The sequence below is a fragment of the Neomonachus schauinslandi genome, chromosome 10 (genome assembly GCF_002201575.2).
Source record: "Neomonachus schauinslandi chromosome 10, ASM220157v2, whole genome shotgun sequence".
NCBI classification, from domain to species: Eukaryota; Metazoa; Chordata; class Mammalia; order Carnivora; family Phocidae; genus Neomonachus; species Neomonachus schauinslandi.
Genome location: NC_058412.1, coordinates 106382483 through 106397382, shown reverse-complemented (window position 1 = coordinate 106397382; position 14900 = coordinate 106382483). Strand labels below are relative to the sequence as shown.

The 14900-nt window shown below is 39.5% G+C and overlaps 1 pseudogene; it reads right to left on the bottom strand.

Annotated features, from left to right (window-relative positions):
• Nucleotides 1-853: 853 nt before the first annotated feature.
• LOC110579688 lies at nt 854-4783 on the bottom strand (annotated as a pseudogene).
• Between the last annotated feature and the right edge of the window lie 10117 nt (nt 4784-14900).

Genomic DNA, 14900 nt, shown 5'->3' with positions numbered 1-14900 from the left:
ATATATGAGCATATATAATTTCAAAAACTATAACTAGCTGTGTAGTTAATTTTGTGGCATATAGATGGGTAGACTACTAGCTGCCTAAATGATAGTCATTTCCCTTTCCTCTTTACTAATAGAAGTCTTGTATTATTGAGGGTGGTAATGTACTCAGCTAAAATCCTATGTTTTACAAGTCTCACTTCACATACGGGTGACAAATACAACAGAAATGGCTGCTGGTGATGGGACTTCTGAAAAACAGTTGAACGAATGACACAGCTGATGCTGGGTGAAACAAATAATGCATGAAATAGATGAGAACTTGAAGAGAAAATAGAAAGGTGACCTCAGAGATCTAAGAAAAGCTGTTGCTTTGCATATAGGCTGCAGGTAACTAAACTATAATTCCATTATATGTGTGGAACATAATTCAGGTGTGACAGCAAATACATTTCCATGTATTCAGGATCTCAACTTGCATTATGATTGGGTCACTTTAAGGAGAATATTCTCTTTTAAAAGGTTATATTGCTTTTATTTTTAAAATAATCTCTACCCTCAAAGTGGGGCTCAAACTTACAACCCTGTGATCGAGTTGCATGCCCCACAGACTGAGCCAGCCAGGTGCCCCAAGGAGAATAGTCTTAACATCAAGACCAAATATATATTATTTCCTTTAATTAGTGAAAATCCCCCCTTAAAGTTTTTTTTTTTTCCTCATTAAACTTTTGTTTTAATGGGTCTCAACATTCTGTGACAGATTTTTGGTCAAGTTGTTTCCATTAAAAAGTACTGATTTTAAAAACTAATAACTTAAAACTGCCCCCCTCCACACACACACACCATTCTCCTTTCCTTCAAAAGGTTTTACGGTGCAGTGTTATCATTAACCAGTCTTTTACTATTAAACTTAAATGGCCAATTGACACAAATGGTTCTGAGACCGTTCTTCTACCACTGATTAAGACTGGGGTGGCAGGTATTGGAGAATATATTCATTTAGGCTTCTGAGCTTTCTGGGCAGACTTGGTGATCTTGCCAGCTCCAGCTGCCTTCTTGTCCACTGCTTTGATGACACCCACAGCAAGCGTCTGTCTCATGTCACGAACAGCAAAACGGCCCAGAGGAGGATAGTCAGAGAAGCTCTCAACACACACAGGCTTGCCAGGAACCATATCAACAATGGCAGCATCACCAGATTTCAAGAACTTGGGACCATCTTCCAGCTTTTTTCCAGAATGATGATCTGCCTTCTTCTTCAGCTCAGCAAACTTGCAAGCAATGTGAGCTCTGTGACAGTCCAGCACAGGGGCATATCCAGCACTGATTTGGCCTGGATGGTTCAGGATAATCACCTGAGCCGTGAAGCCAGCTGCTTCCATTGGTGGGTCATTTTTGCTGTCACCAGCCATACTGCCATGATGAACATCTTTGACAGATACATTCTTTTTTTTTTTTTTTTAAATTTTTTTTTTTTATTCTTATGTTAATCCCCATACATTACATCATTAGTTTTAGATGAAGTGTTCCATGATTCATTGTTTGTGCATAACACCCAGTGCTCCATGCAGAACGTGCCCTCCTCAGTACCCACCACCAGGCTAACCCATCCTCCCACCCCCCTCCCCTCTAGAACCCTGTTTGTTTTTCAGAGTCCATCGTCTCTCATGGTTCGTCTACCCCTCCGATTTCCCCCGCTTCATTCTTCCCCTCCCGCTACCTTCTTCTTCTTCTTTTTTTTTTTTTCTTAACATATATTGCGTTATTTGTTTCAGAGGTACAGATCTGAGATTCAACAGTCTTGCAAAATTCACAGCGCTTACCAGAGCACATACCCTCCCCAGTGTCTATCACCCAGTCACCCCATCCTTCCCACCCCACCCCCCACTCCAGCAACCCTCAGTTTGTTTCCTGAGATTAAGAATTCCTCATATCAGTGAGATCATATGATACTTGTCTTTCTCTGATTGACTTATTTCACTCAACATAATACCCTCCAGTTCCATCCACGTCGTTGCAAATGGCAAGATCTCGTTCCTTTTGATGGCTGCATAATATTCCATTGTATATATATACCAGATCTTCTTTATCCATTCATCTGTTGATGGACATCTTGGCTCTTTCCACAGTTTGGCTATTGTGGACATTGCTGCTATAAACATCGGGGTGCACGTACCCCTTCGGATCCCTACTTTTGTATCTTTGGGGTAAATACCCAGTAGTGCAATTGCTGGATCATATGGTAGCTCTATTTTCAACTTTTTGAGGAACCTCCATACAGTTTTCCAGAGTGGCTGCACCAGCTTGCATTCCCACCAACAGTGTAGGAGGGTTCCCCTTTCTCCGCATCCCCGCCAACATCTGTCATTTCCTGACTTGTTAATTTTAGCCATTCTGACAGGTGTGAGGTGGTATCTCATTGAGGTTTTGATTTGGATTTCCCTGATGCCGAGCGATACTGAGCACTTTTTCATGTGTCTGTTGGCCATTTGGATGTCTTCTTTGGAAAAATGTCTTTTCATGTCTTCTGCCCATTTCTTGATTGGATTCTTTGTTCTTTGGGTGTTGAGTTTGATGAGTTCTTTATAGATTTTGGATACTAGCCCTTTATCTGATATGTCATTTGCAAATATCTTCTCCCATTCTGTTGGTTGTCTTTTGGTTTTGTTGACTGTTTCCTTTGCTTTGCAAAAGCTTTTTATCTTGATGAAGTCCCAATAGTTCATTTTTGCCCTTGCCTCCCTTGCCTTTGGCGATGTTTCTAGGAAGAAGTTGCTTCGGCTGAGGTCAAAGAGGTTGCTGCCTGTGTTCTCCTTTAGGATTTTGATGGACTCCTGTCTCACATTGAGGTCTTTCAACCATTTGGAGTCTATTTTTGTGTGTGGTGTAAGGAAATGGTCCAGTTTCATTCTTCTGCATGTGGCTATCCAATTTTCCCAACACCATTTGTTGAAGAGACTGTCTTTGTTCCATTGGACATTCTTTCCTGCTTTGTCAAAGATGAGTTGACCATAGAGTTGAGGGTCCATTTCTGGGCTCTCTATTCTGTTCCATTGATCTATGTGTCTGTTTTTGTGCCAGTACCATGCTGTCTTGATGATGACAGCTTTGTAATAGAGCTGGAAGTCCGGAATTGTGATGCCGCCGGCTTTGCTTTTCTTTTTCAACATTCCTCTGGCTATGCGGGGTCTTTTCTGGTTCCATACAAATTTTAGGATTATTTGTTCCATTTCTTTGAAAAAAGTGGATGGTATTTTGATGGGGATTGCATTGAATGTGTAGATTGCTCTAGGTAGCATTGACATCTTCACAATATTTGTTCTTCCAATCCATGAGCATGGAATGTTTTTCCATTTCTTTGTGTCTTCCTCAATTTCTTTCATGAGTATTTTATAGTTTTCTGAGTACAGATCCTTTGTCTCTTTGGTTAGATTTATTCCTAGGTATCTTATGGTTTTGGGTGCAATTGTAAATGGGATCGACTCCTTAATTTCCCTTTCTTCTGTCTTGTTGTTGGTGTATAGGAATGCCACTGACTTCTGTGCATTGATTTTATATCCTGCCACTTTACTGAATTCCTGTATGAGTTCTAGCAGTTTTGGGGTGGAGTCTTTTGGGTTTTCCACATAAAGTATCATATCATTTGACAGATACATTCTTGACATTGAAGCCCACGTTGTCCCCAGGAAGAGCCTCACTCAAAGCTTCATGGTGCATTTCAACAGACTTCAGTTGTAACATTGACTGGAGCAAAGGTGACCCCATGCCAGGTTTAAGAACACCAGTGTCGGGCACCTGGGTGGCTCAGTTGTTTAGGCGACTGCCTTCGGCTCGGGTCATAATCCTGGAGTCCCGGGATCGAGTCCCGCATCAGGCTCCCTGCTCATCGGGGAGTCTGCTTCTCCCTCTGACTCTCCCCCCTCTCATGCTCTCTCTCTATCGTTATCTCTCTCAATAAATAAATTAAAAAAAAAACTAAAAAAAAAAAAAGGACACCAGTCTCCACTCGGCCCACAGGGACAGTACCAATACCACCAATTTTGTAGACGTCCTGGAGAGGCAGATACAAGGGCTTGTCAGTTGGACAGGTTGGTGGCAGAATGCAATCCAGAGCTTCAAGCAGTGTGGTTCCACTGGCATTCCCATCTTTATGGGTGATTTTCCATCCCTTAAACCAAGGCATGTTAGCACTTGGCTCCAGCATGTCACCATTCCAAACAGAAATTGGCACAAATGCTACTGTATCGGGGTTGTAGCCAATTTTCTTAATGTAGGTGCTGACTTCCTTAACGATTTCCTCGTATCTCTTCTGGCTGTAGGGTGGCTCAGTGGAATCCATCTTGTTAACACCAACAATTGGTTGTTTTATACCCAGTATGTCAGCCAGAAGGGCATGCTCATGGGTCTGCCCATTCTTGGAGATACCAGCTTCAAATTCACCAACACCAGCAGCAACAATCAGGACAGCACAGTCAGCCTGAGATGTGCCTGTAATCATGTTTTTGATAAAGTCTCTGTGTCCTGGGGCATCAGTGATGGTCACCTAATACTTGCTGGTCTCGAATTTCCACAGGGAGATATCAATGGTGATACCACATTCACGTTCAGCTTTCAGTTTATCCAAGACCCAGGCATACTTGAAGGAGCCCTTTCCCGTCTCAGCAGCCTCCTTCTCAAATTTTTCAATAGTTCATTTGTCGATCCCACCACATTTGTAGATCAGATGACCAGTAGTGGTAGACTTGCCCGAATCTACGTGTCCAATGATGATGATGTTGATGTGAGTCTTTTCCTTTCCCGTTTTGGTTTAGGTTGAGTGGTGGTTTTCATGACACCTGTGTTCTGGCAGCAAACCTGATGTGAAAAAGCTAAAGATTTTTTTAATATTGTAATAATTATTTTATTCAGTGTTTTGTTTTTCTTAACATTTCTAAATTTCTTTAGTGTTTTTTTGAGAACATGTCTTTATAATATGTCTAAATTAATGCAAATTTTTAATTATACAGGATATCCGAATATTATAGGGCTTCTCTTTCTCATTTAGTCTCTCTTCCCTCCCTTCTCTCCTTTTTCATTCTCTCTTTTTCCTTTTCAATTTTTTAATTTTTAAATTTCTTTCTAGGTCTGCTCAGATTTCATCATGTTACCTCCTCTCTCTCCTGACTCCTCTCCAGGATTGTCCCATAGTTTCTTGGATTCCATATTCTCTTTGTGGATTTTCTGGCCCTTAAGTAATTTCCTAGGAAAGGACCATGGAGGCTGTTTGTTTTCTTAAATGTTTTGCATGCATTAAAATGTCTTTGTTCTGCTCTCACACTCAACTGATAACAAGATTGACTGTTGAATTCCAGATCAAAAGTCATTTAACCTTGGGGCTTGAAGGCATTGCCCCAGTATTTTTTATTATTCAGGATGTTTATTTATACTATGTGTGATCTGGGTGTTTTTACCTACGTGGGAGCTTTTAGAACTTTTTTTTTTTTAATTGATGTGCTGAAATTTCTTGAAGATATATCTAAATGAGGGCTTTTGGGGGGGTGTGGGGATTGCTCATTTATTTTCCTTGGGGGCTCATTGGCATTTCTCAATCTTCAGTTTTTCTTCAACCCAAGGGAATTTCCCATTGTTTATTTGAAAATTTCCTTTTACCACTTTCTCTGTCTTATATTTATGGGGCTCATTTGTTGGCCATCGGACCTCTCTATTTCTTTTCACTGATAACTTCCACTTTTATTTTCCTTTATAGTCTTTGAAATTTCCTCAAGTTCTTCTATTATTTCTATTTTGTAAAATCACAGTTTTATTCCTAAGCATTCTTTGTTGTTCTTTGATGGAGTGATTGCCAGTGGATATGGGGTTTCTTGTTTGGAGTGATGAAGTATTTTAAAATTAGATTGTGCTGATATTTGCACAACTCTGTGAATGTACTAAAAACATTTAATTGTATACTTTCAATGGATGAGTATGGGAGTTATATCTCAAAGCTGTTAAAAAAATATAGATTGTAGAGGGATGGGATGAGATCCAGAAGACAGAAGATTTATTTAATTTTGCATTACTCTTTTTTTTTTCCTATTAAGACCATTATTGCTGTTGATCTTAACTGGATTTCATTTGTACAAAAATATCCTGTGAATCCTACACTATGTAATTTTCCCTTATGCCCTATTGCCCTGAGTGATCACTTCTGCTGGTGGTCATCAGCATCTGGGACATGAAGTTTTAAACCCCATCTTCTAGATGACCACAGTCTTTCCCAGTCTACAGACACATCCCAGCATCCACTTCATTATCTTTTCCATCCTCCTTTTCTGCCTGAAATAATTTTGAGTCATTTCTGCCCACAGCCTAGGGTGTCCAGCTGTGTGGACTCCTCCATGGAGCTCTTTTCCTTGGAGCTGCACACACACACTGTTCCCATCAGTTAGCACCTGGGTCTAGAGGCATAGCCACTACACCTTCTTGAGTTATGAACCTGTTGTATAATTACTCTGTATCAGTGAGCAAGTATGAAAAAAACCTTCAAGAAATGCTAGGCCACTTATTGCATAATCCTTGCTTATTTAAAGAAGGCATTTAAAAATATTTCCCAGTCTTTTTTGTTAATACCTACTTTCTGTTTTATTCAGAAATATGGGGTAGAATGCTATGGAAGAGAGAGGTTATTTTTTTTAATTTAAATAAAAATAAAAATAAGAGGAGGGAATGGACTACATACTCTTCCAGGGAATATGGGACCTGAAAGCAGGCAGAATCAGATGTTAACCACTTCCAACCTACAGATGTTTCTGCATTTATACTTCACTATAAAGGAAATGTCCCCAGTTTTCTGCAGGAAAATACATTGACAACAAGGTAGTTAATCCATAGCAAATATTCCTTATTAGATACTTTAGATATTAGCTAATCAGATAACCGCAGGACAGAAGGGTGCCCTCTCAGAAAACAAAATGAAAAGGACCAGTTATTCCAAAGATAAAAATGTAAATTTTATCCTTGTGATTTTGGGTGGCTTTTTGTGATGGTGGTTGTCATAAATTGGTTTTCCCTAACTCTATACTCAGCTTTCACATCTGTGTGCTGATTTCTTACATTTTACTTTCTTTGGGCTAAAATTTTTTTAGTATATAGGGTTGAAAAATGTAAATAACAGTAAGATGGGTCCTTGGTAGCTTTCCTAGTCCCTAGCACTTTTATAGTAATTTTCTGCCTCCAAGAAATTCTGCCTGTAATTGAACCTCATGGAAGGTCTCCATCCTGGTGGAGGATGCCTGCACTGTTGAGTTCCCAGCAAGCTGGAATCTTGGTCTTAGGCAATGAGGCAACTGCCAGGAGATATACTACTTCTCTCCACAAAAAGCATTCCCTCATTTCTCTCTCTCTCTCTTTTTTTCTTTTTGCCTTTTTTCTTCTTTCTGTTCGGATTGATTTGATTGATTGGTTGATTGAGGTCTTCTTTTAGTTTCCTCCCAGCAGACCAAGCCAGTCATACCTAGAGATACTAGATATTAATAGCTTTTGCCTCTCAGGGGACTCTTTTTTTGGGTAAAAGTGGCCGGTGACACTTTTATATTTTTATCGTGAAGTCAAGATTTATGGCATATATTCAATATCTACTGTTTGGCACAGAGTTGTAAGGACAGACACTAGAGAAACATGAAATAAGATTGCTCTAGATCAAAAGAAGACACACATCCATGATAAAACTAGAGAGCAATGGAAGGGAGAGAGAATTCAGTGCCAAATTGTGTGATAAAGATTACTAAGAGCTGTGGTTCACCATATGTGAAATATTTATCTTGACCTGATCCTTGGGCCTGCCCTTTGACCACTAGCAGTGTTTTAATCCTTTATATTTCATTGCAGGCCTGTCGGGCCTAAATATTTACAGGAATCAGACAGGCACCAGATAACTGAGCTAAGGGACCTTAGAAATCTTCATTTTCACCCAAGGTTTTTAAACTCAAAGGATGCATGTCCCATGAACAACCAATCATAGTGGTAGGATACTAAGCCAAAATGAAAATGACATACAAAGGGATCCTGAAGAAATTCTTCATTTCTTCATTTAAACTGACTTATTTCACATCTACCCAAAACAGAAACATTACCATAGGTTAGCATTAATAATGATTTAGGAACTATATATATTCTTGCTGACTGACTTGGAGCTTTGTCCTCTAAGAAAAGTTCCTTTGCATATGTCTGGGCAATTGAAGAACAGACGTAATAAGAATGGAATTAAGCAGAGCTAATGCCAGTTGGGATGGTGACTTCTAGATATAATCTAATAAACTAGCATGTGTTATACTTACAGCAAAATATGTATTACGTGTACTGTTGTTATGAGACAATGGAAAAATAGGCACTATTTTTTCCTGATAATTTTTGTTATTAGATAATCACATGGCTAAGAATTCAGTTCAAAGTACAATGAAAAATGAGTCTCCTACCACTGCCAATCCTAAAGAAAGCCCCCCATTTTTTCTCAGATTTATTTATTTATTTGTTTTAGGGGGGAGGGGCAGAGGGAGAGAGTCTCAAGCAGACTGTGCAGAGCCCTATGCGGGACTTGATCCCACAACCCTGAGATCATGACCTGAGCCAAAACTAAGAGGATACTTAACTGACTGTGCCACCCAGGCACCCCAGAAAGTCCCTTTTTATACTTTCTTGCATATTATTTTGAATTTTTGCCTGCTTATACATGTATCAGTGTGTGTGTGTGTGTGTGTGTGTGTGTATGGTATTTATTTAGCATAAATGGTTACATATAATACATACTGTGCTGATCCTTTTTTTTTTTTTTAAAGATTTTATTTATTTATTTGAGAGAGAATGAGAGACAGAGAGCATGAGAGGGAGGAGGGTCAGAGGGAGAAGCAGACCCCCTGCTGAGCAGGGAGCCCGATGTGGGACTCGATCCTGGAACTCCAGGATCATGACCTGAGCCGAAGGCAGTCGCTTAACCAACTGAGCCACCCAGGCGCCCGTGATGCTTTTTTTTTATTTAACAAAAGAGCTTGGAGATAATTCCATGCTATATGTGTAATTGTGCCTCTTAGATTTTAACTATGCTTTGGCTTTTGGCCTTGCTTTTGGCTGAGATGGAGTAACAAGAATTGCATTTATCCTCCCAACTAAAGTAACCCTCCTCTTCTTCCACCCCACCTCCCTTCCCCCCTCCACACACACACAAATAAAATATTTGAAACAACACTTTTCAAAGACATCGGGCATCAGGTATCAAAGGACAGTGATCTTTGAGAGATGAGAAACAAAAGAGGTAAACCCTGCTCTTGACCCAGCTGACTGCCTTGGGTTTCCAGGCCATAACACAGCAGGAGGAACCCAGCAAAGCCTGGCAGACTCTCTGAGGTGAGGAAACAGAGCTGAGAGACCAGGGAGACTAAAAGCAGCTAGTGTGTGCAGGACAGAGCTGCACGAAAGAAGTGCCCCGGAGGGCGCCTGGGTGGCTCAGTTGGTTAAGTGACTGCCTTCAGCTCAGGTCATGATCCCAGGGTCCTGGGATCGAGTCCCACATCGGGCTCCCGGCTCAGCGGGGAGCCTGCTTCTCCCTCTGACCCTCTCCCCTCTCATGCTGTTTCTCTCCTGCTCACTCTCTAATAAATAAATAAATAATCTTTAAAAAAAAAAAAAAAAAGCAAAAAAAAGAAGTGCCCCGGAAATCCTCATAGGGTCCGCCTTGAGTATGCAACAATGCTTATCAGTTTTGCTGAGCTCAGTACTGATGAATGCCTCTGAAAGGATTAGAGGGAATAGTGCCTGGCACTCATATGGGACAAGAAATGGTGCCTGTTCCCACCAGCCACACAGGGTATTGGAATAATTTACTCAGAAAGATCTGACTTAATAGTGGGAGAATAATTAGCCATAGACTAAACATGGCTCTGGTTCCAGCTAATGAATCTTAAACAAGACTTAACAAGATCAAACTGTTTCTTAGAAATTTAACTGCATTCCAAACCAAAGCTAAAAAATATTTACAGAAACACAGCAATACCCAGAGTCTAAAAAAGAAGCAATCACAGTCTCTGGCATCCATGTCAATGATTACAGACATGCAAAAAGCAGGAAAATATGACCCATAATGAGAAAAATCAATCAGTGGAAATTAACACAGGTGATAGAAGTAGTGGACAAAGACCTTAAAAGCGTTATTGTAACTATTAATACATAAGTTGAAAAAGTTAGAGATGTGACAGACATAAAGAAAAATTCCCGAGCCAAACTATCAGAGCTGAAACTACAATCTGTGAGGTGAAAAATACACTGGATTGGGTCCATGACAAATTAGACATCTCAGAAGAAAAGAGTAGTAAACTTGGAAACTATTATAATAATGATATTTTCGGAAAGGAAACAAATTTTTTTAAAAAGGAAGAAAGTGTCAGGGAACTGTAGGACAACTTCAAATGGCTTAATATATGTGTAATTGGAGCCATAAGGGAAAGTAGAGAGGATTGGAACAGAAAAAATATTTGAATGAATAATGGCCTACATTTTCTAAATTGTATGAAAACTGTAAACCCACAAATCCAAGAAGATTAACAAACTCCAAGCACAAGGAATTTAAAGAAAACTACACCAAAGCACATCATAATCGAAAATCTAGTGGTAAAGAGAAAATCTTAAAAGCAACCAAGGGTAAAAGCTCACATTATGTCCAGAGGAACAAAGATGAAGATGACATATTTCTCATCAGAAGCAATGCAAGTAAGGCAGTGGTGAAGCACTTTTAAAGTACTTAGAGAAAAAAGAAATTGTTAACCCCAAATCCTAAAGCTGTTGAAAATACTTTCCAAAATGAAGGTGAAATAGACTTTTCAGACTTAGGAAAGTTGAAATAATTCATCACAGAAGACTTATCATTATAAGAAGTGGTAAAATCCTTCAGTGAGAAGGAAAATTATACCAGACAGACATCTGAATCTACTCAAAAAAATGAAGAGTACTGGAAATGATAACTACATTGGTAAATGTATGGCTTTTCCTTATTACTAGTACCCCTGTATTTGCTTTACTCTTGTTACCATAACATCTGGCTGGTGATGAAATCAATATTTATGTGAAAGAAACACAAATGAGGGACAACCTGGTACAGCGAATGCTAGGAAATGGTGATCACCTTCTAAAATGAACCTAGATTCACCTCAATGAAATATCAAATAGTTATCTTACAAGCTCAGCTTGAAGTAATCCAAATAAAAATTTTAAAAAATCAGCTTACTGAATTCACAAAGAAAGTACATCTGTTTAACACCCAGTGTAGCACCCAGATCAAGAAATAGAATATTATTAACATTCCAGAAACTTATTTTGCACTTCCAACAACTATCTCCTCTTGAGGGACACCCTAACTTCTAACACTATAAATTAGTCTTGCCTGTTTTTAAATTTTATACAATTGGAATCATATAGTATTTACTTAAAAAAATCTGGCTTCTCTCATTCAATCTTATGTTTAGGAGACTCATCCATGCTGTCCTGTGTAGCATTGTTTATTTTCATTGCTGTATAGTATTCCATGGTGTGATTATGCAATTTACCTATTCTACTCTGATGGGTATTGGGTTGTTTTCATGTTTTGGCTATTATGAATGACACTGTTGTAAATAGTCTTCTGTGTGTCTTCAAATGAACATATGTATACATTTCTGTTGAATGTAGGTATACCTTGCAATGGAGTTGCTAGATAATAGATACATAGTTCAGCTTTCCCAAATAATTGTCCTGTGAGCCATAGTAGCAGTATATGAGCATTTTAGTTGCTCAACATCATCAATACGTGGTATTTTCTGTCTTTTTCTTTTTAGCTGTTCTAGTGGGTGTATTGTGTATTGTGGGGGTTTAATTTTAATTTCTTTGATGATTAATGAACTTGGGCTACTTTTCATATGTTTTTTGACCATTTTGATATCTTTTGTGAAGTGTCTGCTCAAGTCCTTTGCCCACATCTCTACTGGGAAATCTTTTTCTTATTGATTTGTAGGAGGAGTACATACTTGATGTATCTATCTATCTATATCTATCTATATATATCCCTCTGAGAGAGAGAATGTGTGTGTGTGTGTGTGTGCGTGTATGTATACACGCACACACACACACACACACAATTTACACAATGTAATATTTGTTTTGACCCCGTCTTGGCTCATTCTGTTGTTTGCTTTTTCATTTTCGTAATAGAGTCTCTTGACAAACAGATGTTTTAAATGTTAACAAAGTCTCATTTATTAAATTTTTTTACTTTTAAAATTTCTTGAGCTCAATATAAGTAAATATTTTGATGTGGTTGCTAAAATAGCTAATGCTGTTATAATTACAAAGTGAGTGACAGTCCCACTCCTATGATGTTCATATCTTACAGAGAGAAATTAATCTCGTTTTGAGCAGAACAACTAGAGTATGTTCAGGAAAGAACATCCAGGATGTTGAAAGATTTCCAAAGCTTAACCTTTGAGGAAGAGTTAAAGGAGATGGAGACATTTAGACTGAAAACCCTATACAACAGGTGTGAGGAAGTGTTGCTTTGAAAGCAAAATTCAACTCGTTCTTTATCATTGCAAGAGGAAGAACAGGTTGTAAGGGCTGAGAGTGACAGGGATATCAATTTCGACTTGTCAGGGGGCATTCAAGTCTCTGTCATAGTGGCCCAAAGATGGGTTGGTAAATGGAGATGACTCCATGTAAGAGTCGTGCTAAAAGGGATTCCGACATTGACTGGAAAATGGCCTGAAGAAAATAATCCTTTTATGAGTCTGTATCATCTTAGCTCCTGTCACAGGTCAGGTTTCCCAGGAAGCAGAAACTGTGATTAGGAGGGGAAGTTAAGAATAATGCAGATCCAGTGACAGTCTTGGCCAACCCTTCAGGGAACTCTAGAGCTAGGGAGGCCCTTCAGAGTTGTACCAAATGGGGCTGAGATGGCCAGGCCTTTATTCCTTCATATTGGTCATTCACTGGATGTGGGCTGCCCTGAGAAGGGGAGTGACCTGGTACAGAGCAGTTCTCTGCAACTGAGGCGGTCCCTGAAAGTGCTGAGAGCTGAAGGCTCTCTGTTGCTTACACTTCCAGGAGCTGGACAAGTTCTTCCTCGAAGGGGAATCATGTTGTCTAGAGCAATATATTTTAGATCTCTGCATGAATTTTCTTTTTAATCTATTTATGATTTTCATTTACTTTGTCATATGTGTTTGGTTTAACTTTATCCTCCCAAAATATCAACCTGACTGCCATTCCAAGAATAGTGGCAGTGACTTCAGAAGCCACCCCCATTTGGTCCTGGCCATCACTCATCACTGTAGAAGCCCACCTGTTCTGGGGCTCATGTGCAAGGAATTGGGGCTCTGTGTGCTTTTGTGTCCAGAAACAATGTGTAGCCTATAATTTAATTCCATTTCACAAATGATAAGCAAGTTTCATACCCACTGGGTTATGATCTTCTAGGACCCCCAAGGCTGCTTTCACCAAAACCAAAATTACTGTCTACAAAATTCTGCTCTGTTAGCTGGAACTTTGATTCCCAATAGCAACAAGATCCAGATGTTGAAAAGATTCCTAGAAAATTAGAAAGATAAATACTTAAGTAAAATTTTATTTTATATTTAAAACTCTATTTCAAGTATCAGGAGAATTTGCTTGGATGTGATACTTTTTTTAATCTATGAAAGGGAAGGGGGGGAGCATGGGACATGTGTTCTGAGGCTGAACCTCCAAATTGAACCTGATCAATTTATAGCTCATTGATGGGAAAGAAATTGAGAGCTGGTGGTGAAAAAAATAGGTTGTATATTTTTTATTTTACTGTTCATTTGAATATTTTGTTTGTTTGAATATTGCTATTTTTTAGGAAGAGGCTTCATCACAAGTAGTTTGTGCTTTGGTAGCAGGTGTTTCATGAGGGCCCAGCAGCCCAGAGGCATGGTCAGGTTGTAGGGTAGGACATTTTTTCCTTCATCTCTTCAACATGCCCAGGCACTCCTAATCACTGCTACCAAGCCCACTACTAAAAAAGGGATTCCTCTCTTCTGATCTAAGTTCTGTTTACTTGGCTTGGTCATGTTGAACCTGGTCAGTAGTCTTTGAGGGTGAGGGTCTCTGGGTTAACCACTGGGATGTGGTCTCCTTAGAATAATCGTGGGTAAAGACCGTCATATTTCTTAAAGATCTCCCTTCAGAAATGGAGAACTTACTCCCCAGCTGCTGGAATGTTGCAGAAAAGGGCCCTTAGGTATTTCTCCCAAGACGAGATCCTCTTCCAAGGGAAGCCTGTATGCAGTGACTGATCACTACTGGGGGTAAAAGGGCCTAGACCTCTCACCCCAATTAAAGGGCCACCTCAGTTCCAGAGATCTCCAAAGGCTGAGACCTTTGTTAGAGCTTCATTGCTCAATTTCTCCTGTCCAATCCTGTTTCCTTCCCCTTCCTTCTGGAGGTGTGGATCCCAAGAACTCTCCAGAGGTTTCCTAGAGGTGGACACAAAACACTGATGCTTATTTTTAAAGTATTTGAAAACACCCCATTTGGTAGCCGTGGTTTGGTAGTGATGCTCTTGTGGCTGTAAGCTCTGAAGTCAAATATGGGTTCAAATTATAGTTCTCTCATCTATTCACTACAGGACTTTGGGCAGGTAATTTAATATCCACTAGGTATCAGTTTACTCATTTGTAGAATGGGTATAATATCTGTGCCAACCTCATGGGTGTGCCCCAGGTGGAGTTCCACAAGAAGCAGACTGACATGAAGTTTAGTATGTAGGACATTATTAGGAGGAAATTGACATCCAGGACAGTTAAACTTTAATAGATGGTGAGGGAGATAAAGAGAAAAAGATCCAGAGCATGGCATGCTAAGGACTGTGCCTTGTGACCTTTGACCACAATGGAGAAAAT